Consider the following 8,501-nt stretch of genomic DNA (forward strand, 5'->3'; position numbering starts at 1 on the left):
TTATACTCTAGTTAGAGACTGGAAAAAAGCTCACGGTGAAACTCAAACCTGATGGATATTCATTAAAATAATAATGAAGTATATATGCAGTACTGACATATGATTTATATGGTGTATTTAAATCACAGCTTTTTTCTGCATAGCCTATTTTTAAAAACATAAATGAAATCATTAATATATGTATAATGTTACTAATGGAATCTATAACTTCTGTTTCTTTAACAGGCAGTGATTACATTGTTAATAAGACATATGTGACTTGGAATGACGCCAAAATCAGCTGTGAAAACAAAAATTCAACTCTGGCACAAATCCTTGATGTGGAAACATTTGATAAAGTCAGGCGTGCATTTCGAAATAATAATCTTAACAAATATGAACCACTGTGGATTGGCCTTAGTTTTTCTCCAGTCTGGTTTTGGTCAGAAACCAAACAAATCAGCACATTCGTGAACTGGAAAACTGGACAACCTAACAATAAGAATAATTGTGCTGCTGTACTGGTGGGAAATGGAACCTGGACCACTGAACCATGTAGTGAGCAACATCCTTTCTTCTGCTATGGAGGTATGAATGATATTTCCCTAGTTTTAATATTCAAGTCAGTTACCACAGATGGTACGACCAGAAAATATTTAAAGCAAGACGTAATGAAAATAATACACTTCTTTGTTTCATTTAATTCTTGAAATCGTAAGCTTCATATTTCAAATATCTAAATTTAGCACAAAGACTAACAAAAAATTGACAAATTTATACGAAAAGAAATTCCAATAATAAAAGCTATGAGGTTCATTCAGGTCAAAGGAGTGCACTGAATTTGTTTTTGTTCTGGAAATTTTAACAAGGTTTTGGTATATGCTGAAGACATTCTATTTTAGTCTAAGAACATCTAATAATATGCTAAAATAGTATTAATAACTTCCTCTAAACCAAGTATTTGTCAAATTTGATCCGATTTATTCTGAAATGATTTGTTTTTGTGTAGTTCACAAATCAAAGAAGACAGTGTTGAGCATGAATATCCAAACTGATGTTGACCTGGAAACTCCAGATAACCAGGCTGCGCTGATGGAGCAGGTATACCGTGTGTGTGTGCCATAAACAACAAAACACGTTAGTCCTGCTTGATCATAAGATTTTGTTACATTCATTTTTGTACTTTGCGCAAATAATTCAATCAAATTAACTTTGAGAATGGAGACACAACAGTGTTGTGTTTATCTGTCTGTGTTTTTATTCTTGTTTTCTTTTTCACACACACACACACACACACACACACACACACACACACACACACACACACACACACACACACACACACAAAATGTTTCATCTATGTTTATAAGTCTTAAGTCTTCCTGTTATTCACCATTTACTCAGCTAAAAGCTTAATGGAATTAGTGGAAAGGTGAATACAATCACTCACTTGTTGAAAGATGGATTAAGGGAAATTTAATTCAATTCCATTTTATTTAATACCACTAGATAACTAAAGCATCAATCTCACTGTGATTTACACTGTAAACTAAAGGCTAAGGGTGCAGCTTTAAAGTGTTTTAGTAATCGAGTAATCTATCGATTAGGTCATTGCTTAATCAAGTAATTCGATAAGAAATAGTTTTGTCCTATTAATGATCAGCAACAAATATTCAAAAGAGAAAAAATAGAGGTCTTTCAAAATGTACAAAAAAACCCCCAAATCCTTTGTATTTATGTGTCATAATGAATTTTAGTTTTAAAGAAAATGTGAAAAATGTTCTCACCATGTAAAATAGGACAGCTACCATCACACTTCAGAAAGCTGTATAATTTAAACATGTTTCAACAGTAAGAAAGGATCCAAGCTGAAACACCAAGATTCAGCTTGGATCCTTTCTTACTGTTAATGACCGATAAAAAATAGCATTATATGGGGAATTTCTCCACTCCTGAAATCATGTATTTTAGAGGTGGCACGAATTATAGTAAGGGTACTGATAAGAAAACAATGTGAGTGTCAAACACAAATATGACAGGCGTAAAAGTGCCCCCTCCAAAAAAGCTACGAAATAAAAAGTAACACAATTTATCTTCTTTCCTCTTATTTAGCTGCAAGCAGCACTCGCTAAGCAGGGTGTGACTGACTTCAAACTGAGATGGACGAAACAGCCTGTGCAGAAGAGCAGGAAGAAAACTGATGGTACACACACACACACACACACACACACACACACACACACACACACACACACACACACACACACACACACACACACACACACACACACCAAGAATTTCTCTGAATATTTAAATGGGTTTGTCTCATTTCAGATGCTTGTTTGAACGTGTGAGATCAAGTCCCAGAAGACTGTGCTACAACACTGTTCAATCAAAGAGGGATCACTTTAAATTGTTCACTCTTCAAGTTGTTATTAGTTAATTATATTAGTCCAGGTATGAAACTGCATGATTTGTGTGCATAAAGTCTGAATTGTAAACATTTAACTCTTTACCATTTTAGTTTTGCATTTAAAGTTAGTATGTTTGACACCACATGTGTAACTTTGAAGTAATACATCAGGGATCAATTTTCATTCCCCCAAGGCATCAAATAATGCTTTTTTGTTAAAGCTGTTGGGGTATCTCAGTTGTTCACAAAGTGCCCTTTTAGAGAAATGTGACACGCCTGATTAGTGGATTACTGAGACTTGGTTATCAGTCCCAACCTTTCAGCATGTATGGTTCCATACAGTTGTGAGGGTAGAAATTTAGATCATCAGGTAAACTGACAGCTTTGTTTTCACATTATTCTCTCCTCATAGCAACAGAGTCCACATCACTATAGATGCAGCACCAGTACATCTGTCAATTTCCAGCTCCACTCTCCCCGCAGTTGTTAAAAACCCCAGTGCTCCATTTAAATTCTCCAGTCACACTGAATATTGATGTCATTATTTTTTCCATAGTTAACAACGTTGTTACTTATCCTCATGAAAACATAAATAGGTTATCAGGTCTGCATGGCATGTTTGCTACACGGTAGCAAACATGCCATATGCTAACTTTTTTGAGATGTGTCATAATTTTTCATGAAAGAGTGACGTGTCTCAGTTTAAACATTTGATGTGTTTCTATGTTCTGTTGTGAATAAAATATGAGTTTATTACACTGCAAATAATTGAATTTTGTTTTTATTTACCTATTTTAAATTGGGGGTACTTCAATACATGCAAATTGAAGTGAAATGTTTGATGAAAAGGCTACAAGTGAAGGTTTGCCACTGATTAAATTTATTTTGGTAAAAGTAAATGTTTACAGGTTAAACTTATATATTATATCAGCACCAGGTACAAATGACTGCGTACCTTTTCCAGCCCCGAACTGGATAAGCAGTTAATTCAATGGATGGATGGATGGATGTGAGTTACATAAACTAAAACATTCATTTATGATCCAAAATGTTTTACTCACATTTGGAAAAATATCAATCAATCAGGCCCCAGGAGTCTGTTATTTTTAAAAGACTTGAGTAACCTTTAAGAGCTATTCATGCTGAGGATTAATACTTAGATTTTTACCTTTACTGTTTCACAAGGGTTAAAAAGGGAATGTCGACAATCTAGACTTTATTGCAGGATATTTTAATAAAGAACTTTAACAGGAGCAGAGCAAAAGCAGTACGAACTGATATTAATCACAAAATAATAATCAAATCACCTGAAACTATACTTATCTAATCTAACCTCATGCTGACCTTGTTGTGATCTTTTGCAAGAGGGCTTGAGAAGAGAATGAGCATGTCTTGCTCAACAATATTCTTATATCTTTCATGTAGGTCACCACCGCCAGGCCCTGTCATGGCCTGGGCTTCATTTTGGTCTGTGGCTTCTAATGAATCCAGAAAAGTACAGTCAGATTTTCATCCACAAGAGGAAAACCTCTATAAAGCACCAGATTGGCAGCAACTTCATTTTTCAGAATGACAAAGATCCGAAACACAATGCCAAAAGACTACCTGGATAGAAAACAATCACCATGGATCGCCGTTACTAGCCTCCCAAGAGCCTGGACCTCAACATTATTAAAGCAGTGTGGGGTGGAGAAAAGAACTAAAGACATCCAACATTCAAAGAAAAACTTTGAATGTCCTTCAAGAAGCCTGGGGAACTATTCCTGAAGACTACTTAAAGAAAATTCAAGAAAACTGGCAAAGAGAGTTCAGGCTGCCAAATTTGGATTTTTAAGCTTGAGTAGTTTCAAATCTGAAACTTAAAGTTTTAAAAATAAATAACCTTGAACACAAAGTACGATACTTTAATTCAAAATACAGTTGAATAGAAGTAGAAAGCAGCATGACAGAAATATACATGAGGTGCAATCAACCTGTACTTTAGCAAAATAACTGAGTGGGTTTTTAGGTATAATTTAAAGATTAAATTGTTTTATTGTATCAATATGTTGTTTATTATGAGGTATTGTGTAGACATTTACAATAATTTAATATATGTAACGAGATAACGCAGTGTGTCAGGGCCAGACAGTTTGATCGTGCAGCTGATTATCCTAAACTACCAGGATTTTTCTTATTCTTACATTCAACCACTGACGTTTTGTGGTCCAAACATTTGAATGAATCATTAATGGAGGTTTGAAGCTTTCGAGTTGCTTGAATGTTTTGTCAGTGCTCAGGTACCTGTGTAATGACAATCACAAACAATGAAATATCTACCATGTTTTAGGAATGAGGAAAACTCAATGTAAGCGCACATTTTTACAAGGAAACTCCAGCTTTAATCTATATAGTACAGTAATTGCACAACACCTAAATTCTTGAGAGAGAAATATGCTTAAGAGAGCTTAGATATATGGCGATTTTATGTTGAAGCTAATTTGAATGTTGTAGCTTTCTTTTTTCTTACGTCTGAGCTGGCATTGTGCAACCCTTTGGATTTGAATGATACCTCAAGGGAGCTTTGAATGCAAACACACACAGAAAAAAGCTCAACCAAGCAAACAAACAATTAAAAAACTAATTAAGAAAAAACAAACAAGCTCCACACTCATTTTTACTCATTTTATTAATGATGTTATGTCCTCAGGCTCATTCATTGATATGCATTTATTCAAAAGTAAAAATTTCCATCACACTTTTGCAAGTCTAAGATTTTCTGTGTTCATTCATAACTTTTCTTGCTGTGAGGTATTTGTTAAATTCTAGTTCATCAAGTAATAATTCAGTGCTCTTTCCCACCTTGAACTTTCAAGGGATACGATAACTGACCAATAAGACCACAACACTGCAGAATTTTCCTTTAAATGACATTTGAGGACATCTCCAAATCATCATAGTATTTACTATCATTTAATAGACGAAGCATAATCAGTACTGTGGGGATAATTGTACATCTCTAGTTGTATTGCAGAGTACTAGTTGACTGAAAAGTTCATTATGTTTAGTATATGGAAGCAATATTTTAAAAAATTACATAAATACCTTTGACAAATTAATTCAGATCAAGCACAGAAATATTACTGTGAAATATTACTGAGCTTCAGTCTGTTTTCAGAGGTCTACATAAGCTTTTTGTGGCTTTTTGTCATGATGTTGTTTCAGTGCAGTAGACCCACGACAGCAACATCCTCCATTGCATTATTGAAGAGCCTTCTCTAACTGCAGTCACAAGCTCCTGTCCCGAGTGCTTATGAAAGTCTTTTCCACACAGTTTCTGGATGTCATGATGTTTTTTATTGAAATTAAGTGATTAGGAAAAGGAAGCCTTTCATGATCAAAATGTCAACATTTATACTGAGCGCTGTGAAATTTTGGCTTTACATATAAAACACTTTAGCATACATTCTTTTGAAAAATGGTCTTTCAGCCCACTTTAAAGCCATTGTTTCCACACAAACCATGTTTGAAAATTAATATTTCACAAACTAAATGTAAGCGCCTAAAATTTTCCCTGATCTTTCTTGCCATCAAAATAAATCAAGAGCTGTTTTGGGACCATTACATTAAAAATGTTCAATAGTTTAACAGTTTAAATTGATAAAAAACATTTAGATGATATATAGTTACATTTTACAAAATTGCTAAATAAAGCACAAAATACTTTATAGCATGAAATCAATAATCCCAAAAATGAAAAAAAAAAAGTCATTCAACTTTCATGCTGCACTGCTCAAATATGAAAAATTGTATTAAAAAATTGTACTTAAAAACAATATTGGTAGATTGTGCTATCCAAATAGATCAAAATTCTGGAGTTTCCAGTTTGTACTTTCATGATAATTGAGAAAATAATTTCGTTAAATAATTCTCATGACCTACAATTAAGTAAAAAATTAAGTGCAATCATGGTCCTATCACATTAGTCTTATTTTTATTCTTGTGAGCCTCTTTTATGACAAATATGATCAAAAAATGTTATTCTTTTATTTGTTTAAGGGAAATATAACTGTCACTCAATAACAATACTAATGTTTAGCAGCTATGAGCTTATGTAATATTTACATGTTCATAATCATAGTTATTATTATAATAACTTGTTTAAACTACAACAAATTCTTAGTTGTTAGTTCTTAGTTTTACGTGTATGTGTAAACAATGGACGGATGCTACTTATGTTAACTAAAAAACTCGGTTGTGACCCCCAAATAATTTTAAAAAACAAACAAACAAATAATAGCAATAATTGTTGAAGTTGATTCAATTTAAAATCCTAATGAAGAAAAAATAATGATGCAAACTCTATTTACAAACCAATTAAATTTAATTTCCTCCAAAATTCCTCACACATCAGGTGATGCTTCTGAAGACTTTTCATATTGTTACATTTCAGCTATCGTATTTGGTAATGTAAAATGGATTTTGTAATAGATTTTTACATTATGTGGTCTGAACATTTGAATGAATCAGTGGAGGTTTGCATGCACAGCCGCACAAGCTTGCAACATTCCTAAAAGTTTTTTCAGTGCTCAATTTCAATAAAATTTTCACGTTATTAAATAGATACAATGTGGAGTTTTACCACTGATGTAATTTACTTTGGTAAAACTCAGTTCAAACAAAAATGTGACTTATGTCGGCGTCACATCTTGCTGTGAATACTTATATTAATCAACTATAACCAATGTGAAAAAGAGAATTCTTTCATAAGAAATCATGGAAGTTGTAAATCTCTAAAGAGAGCACAGTTTATATGGGAGGGTCACGAGAAAGCCTCACAGTGTCATCAAGGGTGTGTCACAAGTGAAATTTAAACTTTCCACTTATTTGCATTATATTATAACAGCAACCTCAGAGAGAAAGGAACACACAGTGACGAGCAGCTGTTCGTGTTTGGTAACTCAAGAAGTGTGGTAAGTTTTTATCTATCTATCTACATATATACAACTTTCTTTTTGAATTTGCTGTAGTAATAGATTTTTATATTAAGGTATAAACATTAACACGAGGCCCTTAACTAAATGCAAAAATATAGAGGAGATTTTTATATTATATATTTAAAGCTAGTTAGTTAGTGTCAGGTTAAACATTCAAGAAAACAAGACACAAAACATTTTGTGGTATGTTTAAATACCTGTAAGAATTTCGGTCCTTTCTAATCGCTTTGTTTTTTAACCACTCTCATTCTAACAGTGAATGTTGTATATTTATTATAGCTTTCAATTTATAAATTCTACTGAACTTCTTTTCTCCACAGTTAATCAAAGTGAACATGGATGTGTTTGTAGTCCTTCTCATGCTTTCAGGTAATATTTCAGGAGTGTGCTGTTTGTTAAATTCTTGTTCAGTATGTAATTATAATTATAATTCACAGTTCTTTTCCAAATAGAAATTGTTTCTACCTTGATTTTTTTTAAAGAGAGGTAATAACTGACCAAATATTGCATAGAGTTTTATGAAATGATATTTGAAGACCGCTGTTGCTCCAACATTATGACTATAATTAAATGAATAAAAAGTAAGGAATTAACTAAATGTAAAAATAAATAAATAATAATACAACACAGGGACAGAAAAGTTGTAGACTGAAATTTTGGCTTAATATATTATTCATATATCTACAACTGCAGTACTGTCCTGCATTTTTTCATAGTGTTGTATGTTTTTCTTGCTTAACTTCACTTCTTTCTCAATGAAAAGCTAATTGTGTTTTCTAATTTGAGAAATCATGGTTTGATAGAATGCTGACTCCACATACCGCAGGAGCGCGTATCAACTTAGAAATGTTCAGATTCACTAACATAAGTACAATTTAAAAAGTGTCTTCTATCCACACCACAAGTTGAACCATCACTGACATATTTCTCCTATTATAGGATCTACTGAGGAAATTATTTACTGTACTGCAGTACCAAGTATACAAACATTCTGAATAAATATAAACAGTATTTCTTCGTAAAACGTCAAATAAAAATCTATTTTATTCTTCAGGTTTCTGTGTCTCCACTGCTTCCTTTCCAAACATCTATTACTTTATCAGTGAGAATAAGACCTGGGATGAGGCCAACGC

General features: G+C 33.0%; 1 long non-coding RNA gene across 1 annotated transcript; it reads left to right on the top strand.

The window, feature by feature from the left end:
- The first annotated feature begins 362 nt into the window (after positions 1 to 362).
- On the top strand, positions 363 to 2,179 carry LOC309717838. The gene is made up of 3 exons (XR_014279823.1): positions 363 to 567; positions 989 to 1,080; positions 2,092 to 2,179. It is a non-coding gene; the product is annotated as an uncharacterized lncRNA (long non-coding RNA).
- Positions 2,180 to 8,501: the final 6,322 nt, after the last annotated feature.

The sequence above is a fragment of the Aulonocara stuartgranti genome (genome assembly GCF_965226115.1).
Source record: "Aulonocara stuartgranti genome assembly, chromosome: 11".
Lineage (NCBI taxonomy): Eukaryota > Metazoa > Chordata > Actinopteri > Cichliformes > Cichlidae > Aulonocara > Aulonocara stuartgranti.